Source organism: Choristoneura fumiferana, chromosome 13, assembly GCF_025370935.1.
Source record: "Choristoneura fumiferana chromosome 13, NRCan_CFum_1, whole genome shotgun sequence".
Lineage (NCBI taxonomy): Eukaryota > Metazoa > Arthropoda > Insecta > Lepidoptera > Tortricidae > Choristoneura > Choristoneura fumiferana.
In genome coordinates, this window is record NC_133484.1 from 11,108,865 (window position 1) to 11,135,095 (window position 26,231).

The following is a 26,231-nucleotide window of genomic DNA, read 5'->3' on the forward strand; positions in this document are numbered from 1 at the left end:
AAACAGCGTGGCACCGGCGCGGGCGCGGGTCGTTGTTCGATTTTACATTTTTTTACAGAATTTCACGATCTGTCTGCCCAATCAAAACATAGCTTTGATAACCTACTTAATCCGTGTGACCTTAAAGTTACTTTAACAGAATGAAATACTAGATTACATCAAAAACAAAACATTTTGTATTAAAGTAAATAACACTTTTAAGTGAATTTTCAAAATGTAAAATGCATATTTGAAATACGGGAAAAACGGTTGTTGAACAGTATTACCACCAACGCCGTTCCCGAGATTTATATATTAAATCGTATGCGCAGCGCACGCGATTCATACAATCAAAATAGTCCTTTTTGAGGCAAAATATATTTCAAATCGAGTTTAGCGGAGGTGGGAAATGGAGGTGGAATAGTTTATTTCCCTATTGTTCTGAAAGTGCTTTGTTCGAACATTTCCAATGTGTGATGGTGATGTAGTGTTTTGTTAGATGAGGGCCGTCGATGTTTAGTATTGTCAAGTTATCGACTTCAGCAATTGTCACTGAGAGCGACAAGGACAGGTGATGATATATGATGGGGACTAGATGCTGTTCTATCGACGACGTGGGCGCGACCACCAACTTACTTTATCGCGGACCTGTGACGATCGTCGTGGGTATCGAATCACAACAACAATCCGAAGATGGGAGTCTGTTATAGACATCGATGATTGAAATAACGCAGTCATAAATCTTAACAAGCCTTTGTTTAAAAAACTTTTCATGATATCACAAATTAATCATATGTTATTGAATCATGAATAATGTATTCATCTCTGATGAATAATGATCATGACGAGGGGTTTCAATTTTGGGATATTCAAAGTAGGCGTTACCGCGGAAGATGTCAAAGCCAGTTCTCTTTACGTGTATGTTATTATAATATCCACGATATCCATGTATCGAATCGTTTACACACAAAAGACACACTGATGGTACAAAAGCGTACAATGTGTATTTAGTCACATACCTGCGAGAGATGAGTCAATATTTACAGGTTGACGACCTAACTTCCCCGTGTGGAAAGGTTGAAAAGGATATTGGTAAAAGGAACGTGGTTTGTGCCACATATATTATTTTGTACGTATTATGTAACACGTTATCAAGGAATCTGATACCGAATGCGTTTGATTACAATCAGAATTAAAGGCACGAAATCGCAACAAGCATGCATGCTTGCTTGCTATCTAAAGCGAATTTACTACTGAATCTGGACATGTATAAAACGGTGCATTGGAAGTGGGGTTGCTAAGGAGTCTTAGGTGATGGTATCTTTAGGCAAAGGTGATAAAAACGTTACTCGGTGTTGGTCACGCGAGGGTATTGGTCAGGAAGCGTGACAGTGACGGACGAGGCGCGGGTGGCGTGACCGCGGCGCGTCAGGCAGACGTGCCTGCTGATGTGGACCGCACCTCCCCAGTGCCTCGGATGCGCGAACACCGCAATTTAAATGTCAAACTAACAGAGACGAAACGAACGTCGACCGATTTCCACGAACCTCACGAGTTAACAGCTCTGCAAAGGACTGCTGTAATGATAGCCGTGCATTGTTTGGCCACATTTATGATCATTACAACAAATTGTAAGCATGATAACGACAGAAACATTGGGTACAGCTACAAATCGATGGAAGGTGAAAAGTTATATTCCTTTATAAAAGAGAAGTGCTATTAGCCTGGCTTGAGGATATAAATAACTGATAAGCAATTAAATACTTCTGTCAGTAACATAACATTAAAATAACATGTGTATTTTCACCGCTGCGAGATTTTACCCAAGTCACGTTTCAAATCTTTCAACTAAAAAGTTGTTTGGTTATTACTAACACAATTCACGCTCCAGTGATTTAGCAGAACGCATACATGTCTTCCGTGATATTATTCATTAATTTGATTGGTATCATTCATCTGATAAATAAGCATTAAAACAACGCTCATCTACTTTTGACGCCTGTCTATATAATACATAAAAAAATCGCAACTGATACTTATCATCAAACCCGTCTAAACAAATAAGCTGACCACAAAAACTAAGATAAACGTTAGTTTTTTTTTATTCGACTGGATGGCAAACGAGCAAGTGGGTCTCCTGATGGTAAGAGATCACCACCGCCCATAAACATTTGCAACACCAGGGGTATTGCAGATACGTTGCCAACCTAGAGGCCTAAGATGGGATAGCTCAAGTGCCAGTAATTTCACCGGCTGTCTTACTCTCCACGCCGAAACACAACAGTGCAAGCACTGCTGTTTCACGGCAGGATTAACGAGCAAGATGGTGGTAGCAATCCGGGCGGATCTTGCACAAGGTTCTACCACCTGCAGAGTTTAGTTTAGTTTGACAGAGCCATGTAAGTATAGAGGAAATGCTTTGAAGAATGTATAGTTCCGTCAGATTTTTAATTGCAATTATTATTTCTATGTAGAAAACTTTACAAAGACTCGGGTAATATACCACCATATCCCGAATTACTCACGTACCTATACCTATGCCCTCGTATGGAACCATCGTACCCTCTTCACTCGTACGAAATAATCGCCCTAAAGTTTCGAATACTATATCCCAGATTCTTAATATGAGAGCAGTCCGATTTTTTGCTTAATTTATTATGGCTATGATTCAGTACACAATTCAACTGAGTAAAATTTTAGGTACTGTGGTTCGTCGAATGTTGAAGAATACCTATGGTTCTTTCTCCACTAATGGTTTTCGAATTAAAATTAGAGAAAAGAGGTAATTAAATGGTTTATATCTCACATGTAATTAAATTGAAGTACTCGGTCCGTTGTATTTTAGCTGGTACATATACAGTACGGGTAGTAAACCCTTCCGATTTAGTGGATAGCTTAATCGAAGTAGTTAACTTTACAACATAGAATAGGCAAATATGGCTTGATGAACGTAGATCTTGATAACATAATTGCGTCTGACTCTCACAAGTGCAGGAGTAATTTACTTACGGCGTTTAATTACGAAGGATTAAAGGCGAGCTTAATATTTTAAAATACGTAAATAATTTATTTAAGTAACCATGAAAAAAAATTAACCTACTAATATCATAAATGCAAAAGTTTGTTAACACAGAGGCCAAAATAACGAAACGAATTTGGATGAAATTTCGTATGTAGGTAGGCAGTTGAATCTCGGGAATGTACGCGTCAAATCCCGAAATCTCAACCGCTAAGTGAAATGCACGATGAAATTTGGAGATTTCTACAGAAATTAGTAAAATCCCGGAATTTTTAATTGAACTGCCGAATGTAATGATCCGCGCCATTTGCTAAACTTAATAACCGTAGCACAATTTGTTCATCAGTAAGTAGTTTTTTAAGTGTTTAAAAACCAGTGTAATAGGCGGTGCATTTTAAACAGTTTAAACGTTTAACACTTCCATCTGTCAGCGTGCCATTACACGGGCGTCGTCTTGCGATCGACTGTCTAGTCGAACGCATGCGAACGTCCGATCGCCTTCTACGGTTCAACGGTCACGGGACAGAGCGGCCGCCTCTGACGTTCGGAAGCTTTTTTCAACTGATACCAATCGCCTCCGTGGGATAGTAATTGCGAGCCCAAGGCCCGCCGGCCGCTGATCCATCTTGACGTGACTCGATTAAAACAACAGATTGCAAATATTGTTTTGGCACATGATAACGCGTTACAATCTGATGCCTGAATTGAAATTGTGTAAAAAAACATGGGATTTATAAAAAAAAAACGGCATGATGCGGGAACTTTCTAAAAACATTTCATTCTTGTGTCGTACGGGGAGCAGCGGGTCGAATAACGTAGTCGCAGTTAATATGGAAAGTGGGCGATCTATTTCTTGGCGAGAATACAAAATACTTACAGTACTCGTATTAAATCAGCGACGCAATGGTAAAGAAAAAGTTGTTTTTTAAATATATCATCCCATCTTCTATTTCCGGTAAAGAGAGTGAAGCAACAATACGGGCTATAAACACAGTGTTTTAAAATTAAAATGGATAATATCTTATCAATTTGATTTGGATTTCCGTCAATTTAACACCAGCTTAATTTTTCTATCGATCCAGGAAACTATTTAAAATGTAATGATTGAACGTAATTCAAGAGATTTAAAAGTCGAACATTGAACAGCTACAGTTTAATGTCTGTAATAACACTTCGATGTAAAAGATTTCAACGGGCTTGAAATAAGTTCGTACCCGTTCAATGTAGTACGTTTTTAATAGTAATGCGTGATTACATAATTAATTAATGGCTTAACAGTAAAATTTATGTGGAAGTAGAGCTTCCTAACAACAATACTCGGTCTTTTAAGTTCTCACGCAATAAAGTACTTGTTGTAATATTGTCGCACGCAGGTTACCAGTGGAGCGCTTAATATGCGACCATTCGTAGTTAATGTCTAGCGAATGAATGTTACACAAGAGTTACATAATGCGTTTAGTGCGCGCATATCAGGTCCTATCATCGGTGTTACGCAGTGTGAACAGGCGGCCGGTGCAAGGTCTAGTTCAAAAGCAAAACGAACGCGACCGTGTAAATAAGTAGCCCGACGACTCGGAAAATCTCTCGCAAAATGGTATCGCGGGATACGGGGAAACGACTGCGCTTCCTGGAGACCTAGCACGGACGTGTTTATTGAGGTCGAGGCCTGAGGCGAACTCGTAGCCTCTTTACTTCTCTATTTATGGCTCACTCCATCTACATTATTGTGTCAATATGTACAAGAAAAAGTTGCACCGAGGCTTTTAACTAGAGTATTACGCTAATATGGGACTTCAGCGGAGTTTATGATTATAGGGCAGACCTGTAATCCAGCAGTTCATAATGTAGAGACACTCGTATGTAAACGGCGTATTTAACAATAGTTTTTCCTTTCACAGGTCGGGCGCCGACGGTAGCGGTTGTGGAGCACACAGGTCAGTGACCGCGCACCTTACTCTACACGCTGCGATCGGAATTCGTGAATCTTCACAAATAACACGTCATTATCTCTTATTAGCCGTTGAGGAAGCACTTACAGCAAATGTAGAAAATAACAAGCTCGCATATCGTGGGGGATTGCTCAAGGAGTATTGCACGCATTATAGAATTAGTGTAAGAGTTACAACGGAACATTAAATGATGGATGCAATTCCAACAAAGTCCGAAACGCAACTGCACGTGCGTGCCGCGTCGGGCGATAGCACTTCGCGGCAAAACGAGTGAAACAGTTTCACTGGACCGAGCGGAAGCCGGCGTAAGATCACTTTTTCGTAAGACAACGGTTCATTGAGACACTTTTTTTTTAAATAAAAGTCCAGCTACAATACCACGAATTTGGTAACAAATTGTCATCGAAATTAAATCTGTTTCGAAAAAAATAGAGGTTCCGCATATTTTAACGTCACATTAACCGAAAATAAGACTCGTAAAAATAACAACTACAAACTCAACGAAGTGCAAATATGAAGACAAACACAGTTATATGTAGGTATATTCTGACAACGCACGTCGCAAATAGTCGGGTAAGTAAGCGTGTACCATCATAATTCTCAATGCATTACCAAAATTACTGTGCGGATATTACAACATAGGTCATCAACTATCAAGAATATCGTTGTAGGTAAAAAATAGCCTAATGAAGATGGCTTACCTAAAAATACGGTAAATCATAGCGCTCGAACAGCAATCATCACCTAAATAATATAGATAGATGTAACTATAACAGTTCTATTTTTATATATAGTTTTAAATGTTATCATTTATAGCATCTTAGTATCAAAATTGCTACTCTTAATGTTTTTTTGATCGATTGCAAAAAGTAAATCGAAAACATAAAACAACTTAGACGCACTTTTACAATAGCACTTACATGCGTCAATTTTGTTTTTGCTGCACTGATTTCTAACTATAGTCTGCAATCTTCGTTTAGACGTTAAAAAGTAATTGAGTCAATTGTGTAACAAAGATAAATTTATAACGTTCGTTCGTTAGCAAGAATCTACCAGTGGGCTGATGTATCGTTGGGCTTATTTTTAGGGTTGTGAACCTGAAAGGTTAGAAACGGAGCCCTATTATTGTGTTTATTTGACTGCCGGTCACAGGGCTGTATCTTGGGAACCTTAATAGACAGACAGCTGAAAATTACACATTAATAAGTATTTCTATTGCCGCTAAAACAACAAATAATAAAAAACAATTAAATTAAAAATTAAGAGGTGGTCCCATTTATAAGACATCTAATATTTTTAATTTTATTTACAAAGTTTAAATGTTTTCCCTAAGAGCGACTCATGCGGTTAGAATTCAAAAAGGGGGGGCGGGGTCACCAAACAAAAACTCATTGTTTTCGTTCAAATCAAACGTTTAATATACAAATTCCAACTCGAAATGGTAATAGACATAAATTTACTGTAAATCAACCAATTAAAAGCAGCAAGTAACATAATATAAAAGTTTCCTTTACTTTACGATTTATTTTGAGAAGTTACAGGGGGGGGGGACACACATTTTACCACTTTGGAAGTGTCTCTCGCGCAAACTATTTAGTTTAGAAAAAAAATGATATTAGAAACCTCAATATCATTTTTGAAGACATGTGTGGGGTATACACGTATGGGTTTAATGAAAAAAAAAATTTCGAGTTTCAGTTCTAAGTATGGGGAACCCCCAAAATTTATTGTTTTTTTTTCTATTTTTGTGTGAAAATCTTAATGCGGTTCACAGAATACATCTACTTACCAAGTTTCAACAATATAGTTCTTATAGATTCGGAAAAAAGTGGCTGTGACATACGGACGGACAGACAGACAGACATGACGAATCTATAAGGGTTCCGTTTTTTGCCATTTGGCTACGGAACCCTAAAAACTGGTCAAGCGTGCGGCGGGGATTAGGGAATAAATTTTATCTTTGTTATTTTTTATCAGCTGTTTTACTCTATAAACTTGGACAGGTAGTCAGTTTGTTTTTTAGTTTTGTGGTGCATAGGTTCGTAGTATTTTTGTGTCTGACTGTATTGAGTCCTTGGTGCGCGAGCTCGTTTCGCACTTGGCCTTTTTTTGTTAAAGTAAGTTCGAAACGAGTCAGTCCTGCGCCTTACCGCGGGTCCCAAATCCGTTGGACCGGTTTCGGTTGTAACATCATCCTGTTACTTTTTACCGTTCAACCTGTATAATGGAGCACGTGGCCCACATTCTGGAATACCGTGCATACCCGTACAGACGTATCAATCAATTTTTATTAATTATTTCATTAGCGTTCAGTGGTGTGGAAGAAAAATGTGGATATGTTGATTTTGTATTGCGCAACGTAACATGGAGGTATGTGGAAGTTAATTCAGTGTGACATGTTATTGTTTTCTTAAAAAAAAAACAAATCTCTGTAGGTATAAAATATAAAAGGTTGACTCTTTAGCAAAACGATAATAAAAAACAATTTTCATACAATAACAATATTAGTAAAAAATTATAAGTTTAAGTTGGATTTGCACTAACCAAATCATCGTTCGCTTTTATTGAAAACTAGCTGTTGCTGATTCTGTCTGCGAAAAAATTGTTTATCGCCATCCCGCAGAAACTATGCTCATTTCCGGGATAAAACTATGCTATGTCCTTGCCAAGAGAGTTACTTTCGCATTTATAATATTAGTAAGGATAATCGCTGCTATCAATTATCTATTGCAGGCTAGTGCGCTATTTGGTAACTTAATGACTCAATTAGTACCAATTGCATAATAGCGTTAGTCTAAAATCGGCTCGCCGTCATTTACCGCTCACTTAATTTCGCATTCTGTTGTTTCAAAGTCAACGACCTCAGCCCAGAACGGCCTGAGATCGAGGCATTATCAAGTGTAAACGTTTCTCGGTCTAAATTGGTATCAGTGTTCGTAAGTTAGCAAACGTAAAATCGACATAAAAATTCTCACTTTCATTTATTAGGGTTCATATTCAAGTTAAGCTAATCGATTCTGCGTTTACTTCTCAGTACTTCTGTAGAATGCTACGAGTACATTTGAGCAAAGGAGAAAGAATTCGTGGTTAAGGAATATTTAAAATATATAGAATTCTACATGGAATGTATGCGGACTTGATGGTCAACCTCCAATAATTGGAGGGGCACCAAGACGACGGTACATTTGGCTCGATATTCAGCTTTATTACCTTCTTCACGGTATAACAGAACAAATGGGAAGTCCCCGTGAAGGCGACAACTAAGAGCGATCAGGTGACTGACGGACGGTCAGATAGGATGTGTTATCACGATGTCACTTTCGCGCCTACATCCGAGAACTAGCAGATTGCTCTGTCAATTACTGTAATGGCATAAGTTTGTTATAATATAATAACATAAAATTATGCACAAGCGAAATATTTTTTTTAACTCATCTATCTATAACGCATGAGTATATTGTAATCAACTTGTAAACGAATCTTTGATTTATGATCCATAATCCAATATTAGTAAACATGTGATTAAACAATTTATAACTCCTTATCGCTGTTAGTATCTGTTGGGTAATATGAGCAGAATTATAGAGTATCAGTTTTCGCCTCGAGCGTCACGGGCAAATATCGAGCAGAACCAGTCATTATGTCATATATGCATGAAATTACGTTTTATTCTCTTTCTAATTGATGTCTGAATATACAATACAATACACTTTATTGTACAGTTAGTTGCATTTGAAATCTAACAATCTAAAATAAGTAATGATTATTAGGTGCATAACAATAACATTTTCTAGGCACAACTCAAATCTAGATTCATTTTATGTAAATTAAGAGAACACTCGGAACAAAGATTAGTTTAGAGCAGGCATATAGTAATACGGAAATGTCCGAGCTACATCCCCCCTGAGGCGTAGGGTATGCATCGGGAAGTAATTGTGGCACAGGCCCTAGAACAAGCAAAAGGCGGTCGCTATATTCGCTGGAGGCTTTTAATTGACAATGGATAGCAGCTGACCTGTATAGATCCAAAACGCGATAAAGATTTACCTTTAACCCGCTCTTTGAAGTACTAGATATATAGCAGAATAGGTCATTCCAAAGTGGTAATTACAGCGGAGTAATTCCGATTAATGGGTAACATCTTTCTTTATTTGGCCGGTTCTTTTGAACCCGTTCCTTAGAAAGTTGGCAGAAACTCATAACCCTTAATCATTTATCTTCCGTTTCATTATATCAAAGTAATTATTGCGTGGATACAAATACATGTACGTCGATCTGGCAAATGTCCATAGCAAACAATAAAAAGCTCAGTGAATAATGCGAGAAACATCTTTTAGCAGACGCGGCGCATTACCGCAAATAGAAATATTACTTAAGCGCATGTTCATCTTGTTGTTTATCACAATACTTATCACATTAGACAGCAATGAAACAAATGCAGGTTGTACGTCGTAAATAATTGTTTCTCTGACAGCTATTTATTTGCGTAATGCAGTACAATGTCAGAAGAAGACTGAGAAGCGTCAGTGCCTCTAATTGCGTTGGTTACATATTATAGACATAGAGACCACCCGCCGAGGCGTGTTTGATCATTAACTTAACGATCAATTTCAATCTCTTACTTGGTAATTGAAACTCGGTAATGGTTTCTTTGGAAACAATGTGTTTGCTTTGCCGTATTGTACCTATCAAGTTTGGGCGTAGGTTCTTATAAATAATGGGATTTCGTTTGGATAGCCTCTTTGACACAAAGATTACCTAATGAAAACTTTTAGGGAATCCTTCAGTTGAGATCATAATTATCCTGATAGATTGAGAACTGGAACATCCTTTAGATAGTATTCCCGGCTTGTATAATCAGCTTGTTTGGCGGCGCAGTACAGGAACATCGATCCGGAATGTCGATGCTGTTACCGACGGACCGGTCTCATTCCCGTGAACATGCTCCTTGGACTATGTACCTACCTATGTCATAGCCGATGGAATATTTGCGGCCTTATCAAAAGTTGATCCTGTCGATACTCTATATGGAACGGGGAAGAGAACTATTAATTTTAAGCGTTTCGTAACGAACTCTCTTGAAGTAACGAACCGGTCGGTAGCGAGGGAGCGTGGGGCACGTGCTCAATTACTACGTTCGATTAACACGGGCACGTTAGACGTGTAAATTGCCGTCGCAAAAAAATCTGTTGACCAGACATCGGACATTTTTTTGACAGTAATCACCAAAATGTATGTCGTAGTACAACTCTAGCATTCAGATTTTATCGACGGAGAGCATGGTACTTTTATTCTTTGTATTTTTTAAATTGTGCTGCTAATTATTCAATAATAGTATATTACTGCAGAAGGCGGGAAAAGTCATTTCGTGGATGAGTATGGTTTTGAAGGACGAGGCTTAGCCGAATCCTTCAATAGATACGAATCCACGAAATGACATTCCTGCCGAGGCCTGTATACTGCTTTTCTTCAAATATGCGAGAAAATAAAACAAAAACATTATATTTATTCGACACAATTATGTTTATATAACACCTACAAACTAAACAAAATGAACACTTTAATACTTAGTAATAAAAATAAACCTTACTGATAAAAGATGCTACGCTACGAGTTAGGAGTTTGTGGTGTGCCCATTACGATATTTTCGTCACTACTTGTAGAACTCATTTTATTTTCGTAAAAATAACACGGCAGAAAATCTTTGAAAAAATAAAATTCACGTTCCCGCCTCAATTTCGATATTAAAGATTTGGGTCCGAATCGTATATTTGGTTCCACATAAAATATAGAATCAAAAATAAATTAAAAGAAAACATAGGATTAGTAAATATACATATTATAAATTTTTACTTATAGTTAAAGCGGCAATTCCTAAACGCACAACATTAATAAAACATACCTTTGTTACAAAATATCGCATTGCATTGGATTATCCACCAAGTTAATGTAGTAAGAGTTGTAGAATATTGAAGTATACCGCGGAGGGCTATTTTCAGGGTCTAGTTGCATGAGCTTTCTCACCATTCTGCATGTATAAAGTATTGCAGCTTTTTGTAAAATTGTGTTAACGTATGATTTGATCGGATACACGTTGTTCGCTAACTTTAGCAGTGGGGTATTGTCGTTGGAAAAGTTCATGCAACTGCTTTCTTATAAGTGGTCATGTCTGTCTATAATCTAATTATTACATTCTTATTATTAATCGAATTTTGTAAAAATGTGAAATTTAAATCGCGTTTCATTTCTGAGAGTAAAACTGTCGCAATTTTTGTAGTCAAAGAAATTTAGAGTCAAAGAGTTTAGAGAATTTAGAGTCTAGAGAGTCAAAACGTACCTAGTAAAAATCATGAGTAAGTATAATAAACGTGTCTTCGAGAGTATACATAGTGTGTTGTGAATACGATAGTACTTTTCGTAAGAGTATAATTGGACATTCGCGGTAAGCGTTTGATTCGAAGGAAGATAGGCATGTTGGGGATGGCAAGAGGGCGGTGGCGCTTGGCGGCGTTGTCAAGCGTTCGTCCAGTGTTTATCTGTAGACGACATCTTTATGTTGGGGGTCGGTTTTTCTGCGCGTGCGCGGTGCGGTGGGCGGTAATGGCGTCCGCCCCAACGGGATTCGCGCGCCGACATGGTTTCGCGTCTCATCGTGCGGCCGCAATACATCGCTCCACATATTACCTACGTGCGAGTTTGTTCCGGTAAACTATCGCGATAGACCATAAAAACGATGTTGCTTTCGCACCTGGCGGGAATCAATACGGCTCACCTAGAATACAGAGGTGATTTAACGACGTACAAGGCGTTTCAAATTAATCGTGCTATTTTTTTAAGTACCAAAACAATTACTGCATTTGAATTAAATATCGTTGATTTCGTAATAAACCGGTAGAATAATGTGCCGATTTTAAGAATATCTATCAAAGTTTAATTTTTTGTTACATTTCAGCTTTTAGTACCACTGAAATTGACTAAGATCTACTTCGGATCATTGAACCAAACAAACAATTGAATTAGTAGTGTTTAAAAAACTGTCAACGTCTTGCAATGCAACCAGTAAACAGATTTTCTCAATTAAAATTGGCCAACGGTAACAAAATGCAATTACTTGACGAGAAGAGTGAATAGCTCAGGTAATAAAATCAACTATATTGTTGTGTCGATAATAGTGCGTCACTTTGAATAACGCAATGATGTACTCAAACGAGGCTCGTAAATGTCCGATCGATCGCCGATAACGGTAGGCGCTGGACCACTGATGACGTGACGCCAATACAGGTGCAATGACCTTATTTGATATAAAACATTCAACATAGAAAGTTCCAAGTAAGTATGTTTATCCGTTGCCTAGTGTCCATAGTACAAGGTTTGCTTAGTTTGGGACTAGGTCAATTGGTGTCAAGTGTCCCATGATATTTATTTATTTATTATTTAGGTAAAATAAAATAAAACGTACAATAAAATTGAAATAGAACAGCGACAGTAGCAGACGGTTACCCAAATGGGTATTGATGTGAACGACCCAAAAAACTGATATTTGAATTAAAGTAAAGGCTTTTTGGATAAGCTACCGATAAAGATCCGTGCAAGCAGTCAACAATGGAACTTATTACTCAATGGGAACCTCCTACACAACGGAACCTCTTCCGCCATTTAAATTGTAGATCAACAAAAATAATGGACGCAAACAAAACCAAGTAAAAGCCTTTAATACAAAGCATACCGTTAAGTGTTGCTGTCTGATTATGAGCGATGTGTGTGCCTGGTTTACATGCCACCGTCTGCGTCCGCTCCATTTATTGGGAAACATTAATCATAACGCTTATGAAACGAAAACAAAAAACAATTTGATATTTGGCAACTAATTGTTTTTGGGCGGCGCAGGTTCTTCGTTTAACGGAAGACGTGTGATAGCTATTACTTGGCAGTTAATTAAAAAGCCCGTATGGCATGACTGACGGTTTATATTATAACATAAGAGGCACGGATGTGATTGATGGGCTTTTAATTTAATTGGTTGTGTTTTGTTTGCATCAATGAGCAGGCAACGGTGCAGTGCAACGGAGCCTTATCTGTTCATCGCAACCTAGTTTACATGCTCATTCTTAATTTGATGTTCACATTCCAAAATTATCTTGTATGAAGAACGGACCGGACGGAGGTTGATTAATCTCGGCTGCGGTAACTGTGAGGTGCTCAAAGTGGCGAGATGCAGCCGGCGGTCGAATCTGGGGCACCGGACCGCCGTCACCTCAATTCAAAGAGACTATTCAATTTATCAAGACTCAAAAGTAAACGCGGGCGCCCACCGGCATATCTACCGCGTGCCGGAAGAAACCCTACCGTTATAACATTAGTGTTTTTGCATCCGCATCAGTGGGACAGGAGTGTTGCTACTTTGGTGTCCACAGGGAAGCCAATCAATTACATATTAGCGTAATGTGACATGACGTAGATGGCAACAGTTCACGGCACATTTTGCATGGTGCGCACCTCTGAAGGCGCCCGACGATAACGGCGCTTCGAGACAATCGCCTCCTGATTGTTGTTTATAGGCTCTCCTCGATCGAAGCGTGTTTCGCCATTTATACAAGTATTCAATAGTGAGAGCAAGTAAATAAATAACCAATTATTTTTTGCCGAATAAGGCTCACATAGAAGCGAAAGAGAGTTCAATTCAAATCGAAACAATGTTAGCGATAAAAGCGGGGAGCGCACGACGCGGCGCGCGACCGTATTGGAACCAGATTTATGTGCGGTGGTGTGGGATTCTTTCATTAGAACAGAGTTAGAAATCGTAAAGCTAGGTTTTAATTGGTGGTGTAGATCCAGCGCGGGTGCTTCGGAGCTGCGAGGAGGCACAACAATGGCGGCGTGCGCAGAAGGCGGAGGCGGCGTCGTGTTCGCCGCCGGCCGGACCGAACCGCGCTTGCTACAAACATAGGCCCGCCTACGAAACGTGCCAAAACCTTACACGAATGTGTTCCTATTCCACAGCATGAGTTAGAAATACTTGTTATTAAATAAAAAATCCCCTTTTATATTATAAACTTTAAAATATGGACATCCGCTCATAAATTCATACTGAATGGAAAAGTAAGCGACGGCGAATAAACATCGAATTTCATAAAAGTAAAGAATAGAAGGAGATAGGATCTACAGAGAGTAAAGCAAAGCATAAAGTGTGCGGGCCGTGTAATAAACATGCCACCGCGGACGCAAGCTCAATATTCGAACATATTTTCATATGTTGCAAAAACAGCATTTATTGTACCACCTTCCATATCTTTTCTGATAGATTTACGCGCATGCCATACTTACAAAAGAAATAAATATTAGAAACAACACTTTGTAAAATAACCGTACGTTATGAAGGTTAATAATGTAGGTAGGTACCTACTGCGTATTTAATAGGTATACTTAGGTGACAAGTATTATGGTAAGGTGATCCAAGGGGATCCGTTTTTGAAATAACATTATTCTGTAATAGAAATCTGTGTAGGTACGAGTAAAGACTGTCCACGATGAATCCGGGCATGCCTGATCTGGTGTATCTTTGTAATTAACGTTAATTTTTAAGCAGCCCTTTTTTGTAATAGTCAGTGGTTATGAAACTACATAATATAATAAAAGTTACAATAAAATGTTAGAGCGTCTGTGAATTTTAGCTTTATTTATTTTACTGTGTCTAAATTGCTCTGTACAGCGTTTTTTGATAATCTTCACTCGTTTTCAACTTTAATGCCACAATTATATTTATATTTTCACAAGCTGTTTTACGCTCATTTGGATATTATATTTCCAGTAAAAATCATGATGATACTGTTTTCTACTTGGGGGAGTCGGGAAAACTTTCTAATCCAAGCACCAAAAGTAGTATTTTATATGGGAGGAAGGCATTTTTCTGTCAAAAAGTCAAATTCACCAAAGTTAAAACACTTCGAAACTACCTCAATCTGAAGTCAATTCGAAAAATATTAGCTGTGAAAAGACAATGTTATAAGCTATAAAGTGGATTGTCCAATTTTAAAAACATATATATTCTTTACATAAAAACCTAGAAAAGACCGTCAGAAGACGCTGTACAAAATAATTTAGGCAGTCTAATATATAAAGCTAAAACTCACAGACGCCCTAACTTTTTATTATGATTATATTTTTATTATGTAGTTTCATAACCATGCCCGGATTTTATCGTGTTCACACTTTATTGATAAAACTATAGCTACGCGTATTTCAAATCAGATCAATTTTTCACCCATTTCGGTCCCCTGATTGTAAAAGAACTGCTGCAAGAAAAGAAGCTAGTGAAGCTCATCGGGACATTGCTTGATTACATGGCGGTGAGCATTATTCTCGGTTGGATAAATTCGTTCAATAACAAGTTAACCAATGGCCCGTTAGCCCAGGACCGGTCGCATACGCATGCGGTCCGTGCACAGGTGGCGACCACTTGATTGCCTACCAATTAGTGCCTAGCATCATTTCTTACGTAATTTCGTCATTGCCATGCCGCGGCGCTAGCGAAACAGATTGCCTACATGCGGTAATAGATACGTTCGACGTCTTCCTAATTCCAATTACAACTAGCTTAACGGTAATTTCGTAGCGATAAAACTGTATTAATGGCATTTAATAACACGTGGTAAAATAAAAACTTGTTTATCGAGAATTGATGCATTTTTTTCGTAAATAATATGCATGTTAAATTTATATCACTTTATACGTATCAATCACACTCACACTGCACAGTAGGTATTATTTAACAGATTTTTAAAGTGTAGTGATAAGTGTAATAATGTATGATAATTCTGAGAAGAGGCCTATGCCCAGCGTTGGTACGTATATGATGATGATAAATGTATAAAACCTAGGAAGCGCTTTGATCTGCACTAAATGGCAAGTTACCTGAATCTTTATATTCAATAACAGTTCTTTCCAACGTTATTCAACTGTCGGACGCGCGTCTGACGCGATTCGATATCTTTGCACCTTCTACGAGGTGTTAACAAACTGCCATTTTACTCGAACATACAATGAGGTCTACATGAAAACGAGATGTTTGATTTCGAGAAGCAATATCACTCGTCTCCTGAGGATATTCGTGAAGCTACAATACAATTTGCCTCTTATACGGACTGCCGCGACTAGGAAGATTGAAGCGAACCTGTAAATCGAATCTATCACGTACGAGCGGCTGTCATTATGGTGAGCTTAGATTCCTTGCGGTCGACAACTCAATGCGAGGCGAGAAGACAACGAACACCGCGATTTGTTAGTCTTTCCCACAATTATGCGTTAAGCTTTGTAAGGCCACACATGGTAAACCATACCGCATATAAACTAAACAATAAAATTAAATGATTCGTACTATTGCGCTTTAGAATATTCACACCTTGATACATTAAAGGACTTGCTTATTTTTGAATTTGATCCGACGAGGAAACTCTATTAAAGTGGTCTCTAGTTAATACAAAATTTTATGCTAAACTATATAATTTCTTACATTGAATTCTCGTTTTATTTGCGTTTTAAGTGGTTAGCTTCACTAGTTATGACACGACATGTCGAAGAACTAATAATAAGTTTTTAGTTACGGTCAATATACCTCGCTGCAAAAATATATCGAGTTTAAAATAGTGCGGATAGTATATTGAATGTTTTCTTTAAACACGATGTTCACAAGCTATTCACACGATACTGAGAAGGTTTATGCGAAATTTTGATAGATTACACACATAAACGATAAAGCATAGAACTGTCAGGCTGTTAGACCGCGTCACATGCTTGCTTTATGGTCATTGATTGCAGCGGCGACATAGAACGCGTCGCCTTTTCTATATACATTGATGAATCGCGAACGGTTGCTGTTTATGGGAACCTGGCCTGTTTATATCGAAGTGTGATATGTATCTATTGAATTTTATTATATAAAAACATAGGAACTTACTAGAAGTGAAGAAAACTTATTCTTGTTTCCTTATATTGTAGTAATAGTACGCCATACACACATTCCAATAAATTTCTTCGCATGGCCGGAAGAGTCTGTTTACTGATTTATAGAATAATAAATAACATCACTTGATTTGTAACATTATATTTGAAAAGTGGTAGCAAAATACCAACGTCATATTGTACCCCTGCATATCTTATCAGTTCTGTTCATAATTCTACGCCAGGCCCTCGCTCATTTAAGTATTTCTGTATCACCGGATGGTCTGATACCAGATTCTATTTACGAGCGCAGACTTTGGACTGCTGTGAGATAGAGCAGATTCGATAGTGTCGCCGTTAGTGCAATACTTATAGCACATAGCAAAAGCATACCGGTAGAATCTTGGCTGACCTACGACAAGTGGATACACAGTACTGTTAGCTGTCGTGGACTGCTATGGGACAAAATGCAACATTGCTTTATGACTTATCCGCTAATGTACTCCGTAAATAGCTGCTACAACACTTTAGTCGTGTCAACATTAAGTAATAAATAGTAAAGGATACCGTTCCTTAATGCTGATATTATGTTTCTAAATTGTTGATGGTCGTTCCTATATAAATAAAAATAATAATGATTTTGGTTTGATGAGCAAAGTACCTCACCTTAATGAAAATATACTTGGGAGCAAAGAAATCTAGCCACCCTTGCAATTTTTACGTTGATTTTTATGTTTTTTTAGGTCATAAGTGTTATCATGGAAACGTAAAAATTTGCAAGGGTGGCTCGATTTCTTTGCACCCAAGTGTATTTCCTGATTTCAATGGAACATTTTTAACTCTTTTTGAGTTTTAAGTTGGGGCAAGTGAATCGTATTTATTTCTAAAATTGCAGCTTATCTAAGTCGTATTTATTGTAGATCACGTCTTCAAAAAAGACGAAAGTTGGTGACGAATTATGATTTGTGACCCATTGATGATCTGGGCATTGTCGAGTGGAAAGATTAGAGGAAGGAGGATGGCGGGATGGCGGTTGTTCGTGCGCAACACGGCTTGTAGTCTACCGTTACACTGCACTACTTTGATAGACGGCGCGTGAATTGGATCCAATAATCGTTCATGTTAATTTTATCTCGTACATATCGTAAACGTCTTGTTGCAGTTTTTTTTTCGTGTTTTTATCTGATTTTTTTTGTATTGTCAGAGACATGCATCACCACACTAACTTTTTTACGTCTTTAACACTAACACGAATGAGGAGTTCATGATGTCAAAGCTACTTTTCATTCCATTAAAGAATGATCTTGTTAGTCTACATCTCAATGTGATTTGTCAAAGTAATGGGACTCAAGGCCACATCAGGTCGTCTGCGGCTCGTCCTCAATGGGTTAACACGTGAGCTCGCTGTAGACGGTGCACCTGTCAGTGTCTGTCACGCAGCCATGATGAATGGGAGCGTAGAAAGTGTGTTTCTTATGACCGATTGGTATCACGCTTACTGCAACCATTGACAGTTCAGTTCTTTAACACACATTTTACTGAGATGTACAATTCAAATCCGTTCTTGTTGCCAGTAAAAAGCGACATTTGTCATTCGCGTCGAAACTCGCATCATCGCGTCAGCGCACGACCAGCTTAAAACGACAAGTACCTATGCACAGAAATTTCTACGTCCATATTCACACAGTCCTTCCTTATTAATCTGAAGTCGTCGCCATAAAGAATTACTTTGAAAGCGAAACTTTTATGCACAACAATATAAGCTTTACAAGTTACAACAGACGCGTGAGAGGGAACCTAATCGTATCTTAAAGTAGACATTATGCATATCCAGACATAATAAATATTTAACGATCTAATCTGTCGTGTTATACATGAGGTCTAGAAGCAGCAGTAAAGAAAATCGTAAATGCAAGGCGAGTGTCATGACTATTTCGGACTCTTTTTATGGCCGCCGTCGTTCAAAGCAACGGGCAAACGAGTACTATTACCTAGTTTGACGGGAATAAAGATCGTTGTCTAAAAAGTTGCCACCATTTGAGCGCGTAGGCATCGGCAGCGTCACCCGAGGCGGCGCGGCGGCGTGGTCGTGACCGCTGCGCGTGCGCTGCTGTTGTCATGCGCCACTTGTGATTATCGTGTCGAATATACGGTGGCCCACTCGGCCCATTATTTGTATCTTATGACGTGCAGTATAGAGACTAGAGTTGGCACATTGTGTGGCTCAGCATACTAATGTCTGAGCTGCGTAAGCTGACTCATCGCAAGACAGTCTGACGCTTATTATTAACATAAACCATGACTTACCTAAACTTGTCGTAGCAACGAAAGCGTGTATTTCGCATACATACTTATACTTAAACGATGATGTTTATCGACTAAAGATTGTTTTCATAACAAATACTAAAATGTAATTTGGTGTTTCCCCGTCTTACGTTTTGAAATCTTTTTACGATTTCACACACACTAGGATCATCGAAAAAAATATGTTTTTTTTATTCGACTGGATGGCAAACGAGCAAGTGGGTCTCCTGATGGTAAGAGATTAACACCATGTATAGGTAATCGAATTAAATAAGCAACTTGAGCCACAAATTTGAGTTGTACCTAATTAATACTAGTCCCGGGATAAAATATTCTAAGAGAAAACACGAATGAGTTTCAACATGAAACAGTAGTTCAACGTATTACAATTACATCAGTGCAAACGATGTTCTTTGATGCTAGACCGAATAAATCGTAAACGTTTTTGTTGAATTATTTTCACTATTAAACTGTAATATGGCATTATGTACCTCAGATTTTAATCTGAATTTAATTTTAGTTTCCTTTCAAGTTGTATGGCGCACGACGGCGGAACGGTCGTGCGGCACTGACTCAATAGAACATCGTGATGATGGACACGTGACATAGCGGCGAGAATTAGCCACGCACCCGATTCCTATGACATTAACGACTAAAATAACAAGAGTTGTTACAATATTGTAGGTACAATGGTTAAGATTTTCCCGTCGTGACGCCTACGCGCTACCTATAAATGTTAGGCTCCCATGGGTGGGTGTGACTGTTCGTAGCTTTGATTTACCGCTTGCTAACATAACCTAGGGCACAGTTGACTGTAGCCTTTGATATGTCAATTTATTTATTTTCACCCTCTGATTGGCTCGGAGGTGGCAGACGTCGGACCCAGATACGGGGGAGTAAAGTGCGGCCGCAACGACCTCCGCGAACGCAATAATTGAGCATAGAAATCAAATTACAGATGATTGATGATGCCGTTACAGCACGAACGAAGCCGCAACGCTGCCGCCAGAGCAAACCGTGTCATTTGCGTAGTAGGATTTCGACAAATATCAGAGGAAAAATAGGACGCCACCTAATTAAATCTGTAACAGGGAATTCACTCAATAACATTTTTTGAATTGTTAAACCGCAAACTAACGCTAAAATATGTATTATAAGCCCCTATTATAATGCGGAAATGTCGTTGTCACACATAGATACCGAGCCTAAAATGATATAGGTGTCCCGGTCAAGCATAACGCAAGTAACTTACTTGCATAATCGATTAAATTAATTCATGTTGCTCTATATAGAGCAGACGGGCGCTTCAATGATTAGGCTTGCTCTCCAACTAAGCTAATAAATTCGATTATATCTGTGTCTAAACTGGAACAGACCGGTACAAATCAATCTTTTCAGCAATGGGTAGACAGCGAACGACATCTGTAATTTTACGAGATAGGCCATATAAAACCATTAGGGGCAATAAATGCCCGATCGACTCACGCGTGTGATGCTTTACAGCGCCCGCGCCGCTTGAGATATCGCGTACTGCCTAACGTGAACAGCGACTGAGCCCTGGCGAAAGGCGGCATTCCGAAACGCCCTAATGCCAATATCACAAACATTAACTAATAGGGTGGGATATAAATGCAAGCATTGCTTTGAACTTTTACGATATAATATAGTTTATACAACGACGGCCATACGATTTTATAGTTAAGCTACCGGATAAGTTTCGCTTCACATCGAAAAGAGATCAGCTATCACGCATGGTATTTTCTACAGTAAGCGTCAAAAATGGCGAGTGACTTTTGTCAATTTTCTATGGCTTTACGAACTCTGTTGAAAATTATATTATTTCATTGTTTGGCACCGATTGTCAATTTTAACATATTTCTGGCTCAACGATGAAACGTTTAGCTATGTAGATAAACGATATTAGTCACTTATAAGTATTAAGTTTCCTTACCAGCAGGGAAAAAGTCAAATCATATATATTAGCTTCACTAAGTATTAAATGCACCAAGCGTTTAATTTATTTATGCTGGCAAACGTATGAATCATCTCACGTAAAGCATACAGAGCATCCTCATTCCCGCATTTAAAAACGTCATACTTTATGGTCTGCGCCCATTTTCGCAGAGGCATGGATCGGCATGCCAGTGGGAGCTTCCGCTGCGGAGGTTTAAATTAACTCGACATCCATCGAGCCGTGACATACGTACGCGCCCGCAATACAGCAGCCGTTACCGGGCACAGACGAATTATTTATCATACCAATTTAGCTGTGCGAATAGGCTTTTTTATAACTTATGTATATTTAAGGATTTAGAATATTCTACAATAGTACGGACCTTTTACCTATTAAATAGGTTTCGATTACCTACATATTGTGTGTATTGTCATAAATTGTGTGTATTGTCTGCCTTTTGACATCGACAACAACAAATGGTTTTTTTCAGATTTCCAAAGAGTTGCTATTTTAAATAATTTTATTTGATGTCAAACATTGAAAAACAGGAAAACGGATTATTTCACAACAAATAAAAAACAGAGTCCGCTAGTGCCATAATTCAGGGTGGGACTTGGAGAATCGTATGTAGGTACATAGAATTCGGCCCTACCATAGGTTCTTAAAAGATTTATTGTAAACCTTGATATCAATAGAAGAAACAAACAAACAAAAGGAAATGTACGTGCAGCAGTACGGAACGGACCCTTTGTATTACAAAGAGCCGAAGCGCGAGCGACTCGCCGGGCGGATGCCCCAGGGCGCAATCTCTTCTATTCTTAACATTTATTGCTTTATTTCATTTAGCTAGAGTGAAAAGTGCCTTCAACCAGTTTATTGATGTTCAACATTGTAGAACAAGCGCACCCCGAGGTGTAAGGTGCTCAGTTAGTCATTGTAAATAAATGTTTCGCGTATCTATATTGGCGCTACATCTGACGTGTTTAAAAGCGGAAATACAGCTAAAAAGAGTACCGGCGAATATGAATGGACAGACTTAATTAATTTCTAATGAACTAACGTGTGTGTTAGATTTTCTCCAACAGTTATAGCTATTTATACTCACGCGAGTTCAAAGGTGCACACAGCTTTATAACGTGCCAATTGAAATAATTGGATGCGCTTTCTACTGAGCTACTAACCTAAAGCAATTATTAACATGTAAATTGATTCAAGGTGTCTTTTGATATTTTTTTCTAAAGTTAACATTAATTGGGTTTTGTAAAGTTATACACTAGGTACTTCAAATTCTTTCAGAATGTTTTAGCAGGTTATTAGTTTGACTAAACACCCATGTTTTTTTTTTCTAAATTTTTGATTCAAATCGACCTTCACACCTTTAACGCGATGACTGAACTACGATTAATATCTAAAAAATGACAACAGTAACAAAAAATCCAGAAAAAATATTTGGGTGTACCTACTGTCAAACGAACCCAATACCGTGCTGAAATATTATGGAAGAATTTGAAGAAACCATGTACGTTAATCAAATATTACCTGATTATTAATAAATTTAAGTGATATTAATTATAAGTACCTACCGATCAAACATCCAAGTAATTTACGACACGGCGATGTCATAAATTCTAATAATGTTGATGAGACTGAAGTCCAATCAAAATCTAGCAACGATGATAGGTACAGGTACCGTTAGTATGTCACAGGCCCACTTTTAAAGGACAGCCTTCACAAATAGAATTTTCAAACTGTACGGTGCGATAAATTTGAACACCATGATGTAATTTCAAGAAACTGGCAAGTGGCTGCTAGAAAGCTCACATGTGGATTTATTTAACAAGTGAAAGAAGATGCGTACTTTCTCGCTCGACACTTGCCTGTGCACCAGAAATGTAAAAAAAATGATGCATAAAATAGTCGGGCAGTACGGCGCCGGGACCGGACCGGTCGAGTGGGCGCCCGCGCAACAGGTGCCATGCCGCCGCTGCAGCCTTACATGGATGTGACAGGATACAAACCAGTATTAGGCAAAATTTACGGCCCTCCACAAGACTACACAAACGATAAAATAAGTTTTAATGGCACAAATCGATGCTATCATACAGATGAATCGACCAGTATTAAGCTCAGATAAATTGAATACAAGCGCAGGCTCTTTACATAGTTATATTTGTATCGAATACCTTTGCCTACGACGGTTACGACACAAATGCCTATTACGCTTATTTATTTCCGTACTTGTCAGATAATTTTCTGTGTAAGTAATTTTAGTTCATTAGTTATTTATGCATGATTGTGGAGAAAAGCTACATTCTAAAAAGCCGTCTATAATAGGAGAAACGTACAATGTTTAAATAAATTAGCACGACTAGTGACAACGGTGATTATACGAGTACGAGTGTAACTATGCTCTACGCGTATTCTGACGTGACGTGACGTAGTACATCTTGGCTGCTGGAATCGAGGCAAATTGAAATAACGGAATAATAACGATACGACGTGTAGGTAAAAGCGTTAATGACTACGATTACTTTTTATTGAATTAAGGAAATATAAACTCAGAAAGTGGCCGAGGAACGGTGAATACAATCAAATGTAAAATGCTAACGTCATTGTAACATATTGGAGAACAAATTTAACGAACAGTCAAAGAAATTTCAACTGTCTAACAATAAATGATGCGAGTAGCAATTTACAGCATAACGTGTAGTTACTTCAATTAAAATAAAGTAAAGAGTAGAGAATGATCTCAATGTAGCACCTCAATTAAAATAATAAAGTATGTGTTTTTCTTGGAAACATACATGTGCAATGAGTGCTTTAATCATACACTGTTAACCATAACAAATTGCATAAGCATCATTAAGTTATAAAATAAATGATTATGGAAAAATACAAAAGCATCCCTGGGAGTCATCTGAGACGCGAAGCAAAAATAAATGTAATTGCATATACCACCACAAAGGACGATGTGGGCAGACAGAGAAACAAATTGTGATGTCGCACTTAGTAATATCTAGACAACCGCAGATACTTATTTCGCGCGACCAGACCTCATTACGTATATAAGGTGACGATACGCTTTGCAATAAAGCAGGTAAGGTAACCTTAATAAGGCATAAGATATTCAGTCGAACAATAAGGAGCAAGTTAAAGAAAGCTGTGGATGGTGATGGCAGAGACGATTGCACCGAAAACCTACTTCCGATTGCCGCTGCTAGCCCAAGCCGCCACGAACAATGCTACAAAATTATAGGATTTAGTCCCCGGTCTCTCATTGAGTTAGCATGATTAATCGCAGAGAAAACTAGTTCGGATTATACGTTAGTAATATGAGATCGCACGTTTTACACTTCACCGATCATTAGTAGAGTCATTCCGGCCACGATCGTCTGACTTTTGTAGTTCAAAATTCACCTAGAACATCCAGAATGTGTTTGAATTACGCATATTATACTTCTGATTCCAGCGAGTTTGATTTACGGCTATTCAAATTACACTTTCGTGCGATTTGAGTTGAGCTATTACGTACCGTGAAGATCGTTCACATTCACTAGTGCAAACTGCATTTTATATTTATTAGTGACATTGTTCTCCAGCTGTTCGCTTGTACAACATCTATGTCTGAAACTTTTATCTGAATAAAGAACAATGAAATAAAACAATAAATTTAAAAAATAAAAAAAACCGACTGCATTAAAAATAATAAAAAAAGATAAGTCTAGTGGTCTAGACCCATATTTTTAATGCTGTCGGGTTTTTATTTTTGATTTTTTTTGTTTTATTTCACACTTTTTTGATATTTCTGTGAAAATGGTAGATTAAAGCTATTAGTACCAACTATTAGCTTTCATTTGATACCCATATTGTTACAATACAAAATATTTTTTTTAATTCCTCGCCATATTTTTTTCGCGGACGCCATATTGAAATATTATATACCTACCCTATGTCACTCCGACAGTTATGAGGAATCTAATGATACCTACCTCATAATATGTTTTAATCCGTCTAGCCGTTTAGACTGCAACAAGGCCCAAGTAAATGAACATATTATGTATTTATGGTATTGAATTTAATTTTTCAAATTAAATTTAAACACATGACTTGTATATATTTTTGTAACTTTTTTTAATATCTTCATTTAGATATTTGGCGCCGAAAATCTGCCGTTTTAATTGTTCTAGAACTCCGTGTACCTACCCAGTGTCACTCGCGCGATCAAGACGAATCCAATGACGTATCATTTGTCAAAATCGGTTCAGCCGTTGAGTATTACGAGAGGGCATAGGAATAAACATTAAGGGTCAAACACATAACCCTAAATTAAAAAAAAACTCTAAAGTAAAAATAAATTAAAAACGAAGGGGCGTCCTCATACAAGAAACGTATTATTATTGTTGTTGTTTTATGTCTACGAGTATAACGTTAAAACATACAAACCTAAAACTTGGAATGACAGTAGAGATGAATATACTTCATCAACAAATAATAAAAATTGTAGGTCAAGTTTGAGTCAATCTTATAAAAAAATTACATTTTGCAATTTGTTTGCCAGCGGCTGTACTTTATGAAATTAAACTGTTTGACGTTTGAGATTTTATGGTGTATTTTTTGTGTACGGAACCTTCGATGCCTGAGTCCAACTCGCACTTGGCCGTTTTTGAAATTAATTAACAGTGCTGTGCAAATATCATTTTTGTAATTATGTAAAGTATTCAATTCATTACAAGACGGTTTAAAAGCAACATAATAAGATAAATAAAGCAATTTCCATCTGAAACTGCAATGTAGGTGAAGCCTTAAACAATTTCATTTTTCAATTCATTCCAGGGCTAGCGCCAAGGGGTTGGCAATGGGTTAGTTGGTTCGCGGGTTAAGTATTTGCCTAGTCATATTCCCTACGGCAGAAAGCAAGTAAAATACGGTTGGGAAGGCTTCTTATCCCAGCAAAGTCATATTTGTAAAGCTTCTTGAAATAGAAGTGCACTCATGTTATACGAGGTAAACACTTTGAAAGAGTTAGTAATAGACGATTAGTCGATTATGGTAACTAGCTTTTGAGATGTTAACGCGTAAACTGCGCTCA

General features: G+C 37.9%; 2 protein-coding genes across 4 annotated transcripts in view; one reads left to right on the top strand and one right to left on the bottom strand.

Moving 5' to 3' along the window:
* Positions 1 to 26,231, bottom strand: part of Atg16 (Autophagy-related 16) — a 204,906-nt gene that overhangs the window by 130,742 nt on the left and 47,933 nt on the right. The window lies entirely within an intron of this gene.
* neo (ZP and PAN domain-containing protein neyo) overlaps positions 1 to 26,231 on the top strand; it is a 69,068-nt gene that overhangs the window by 22,110 nt on the left and 20,727 nt on the right. The window contains exon 3 of the mRNA XM_074096304.1: positions 4,897 to 4,932. The gene's annotated coding sequence lies outside the window, so the exon portion shown is untranslated. The remainder of the gene's footprint in view (positions 1 to 4,896; positions 4,933 to 26,231) is intronic.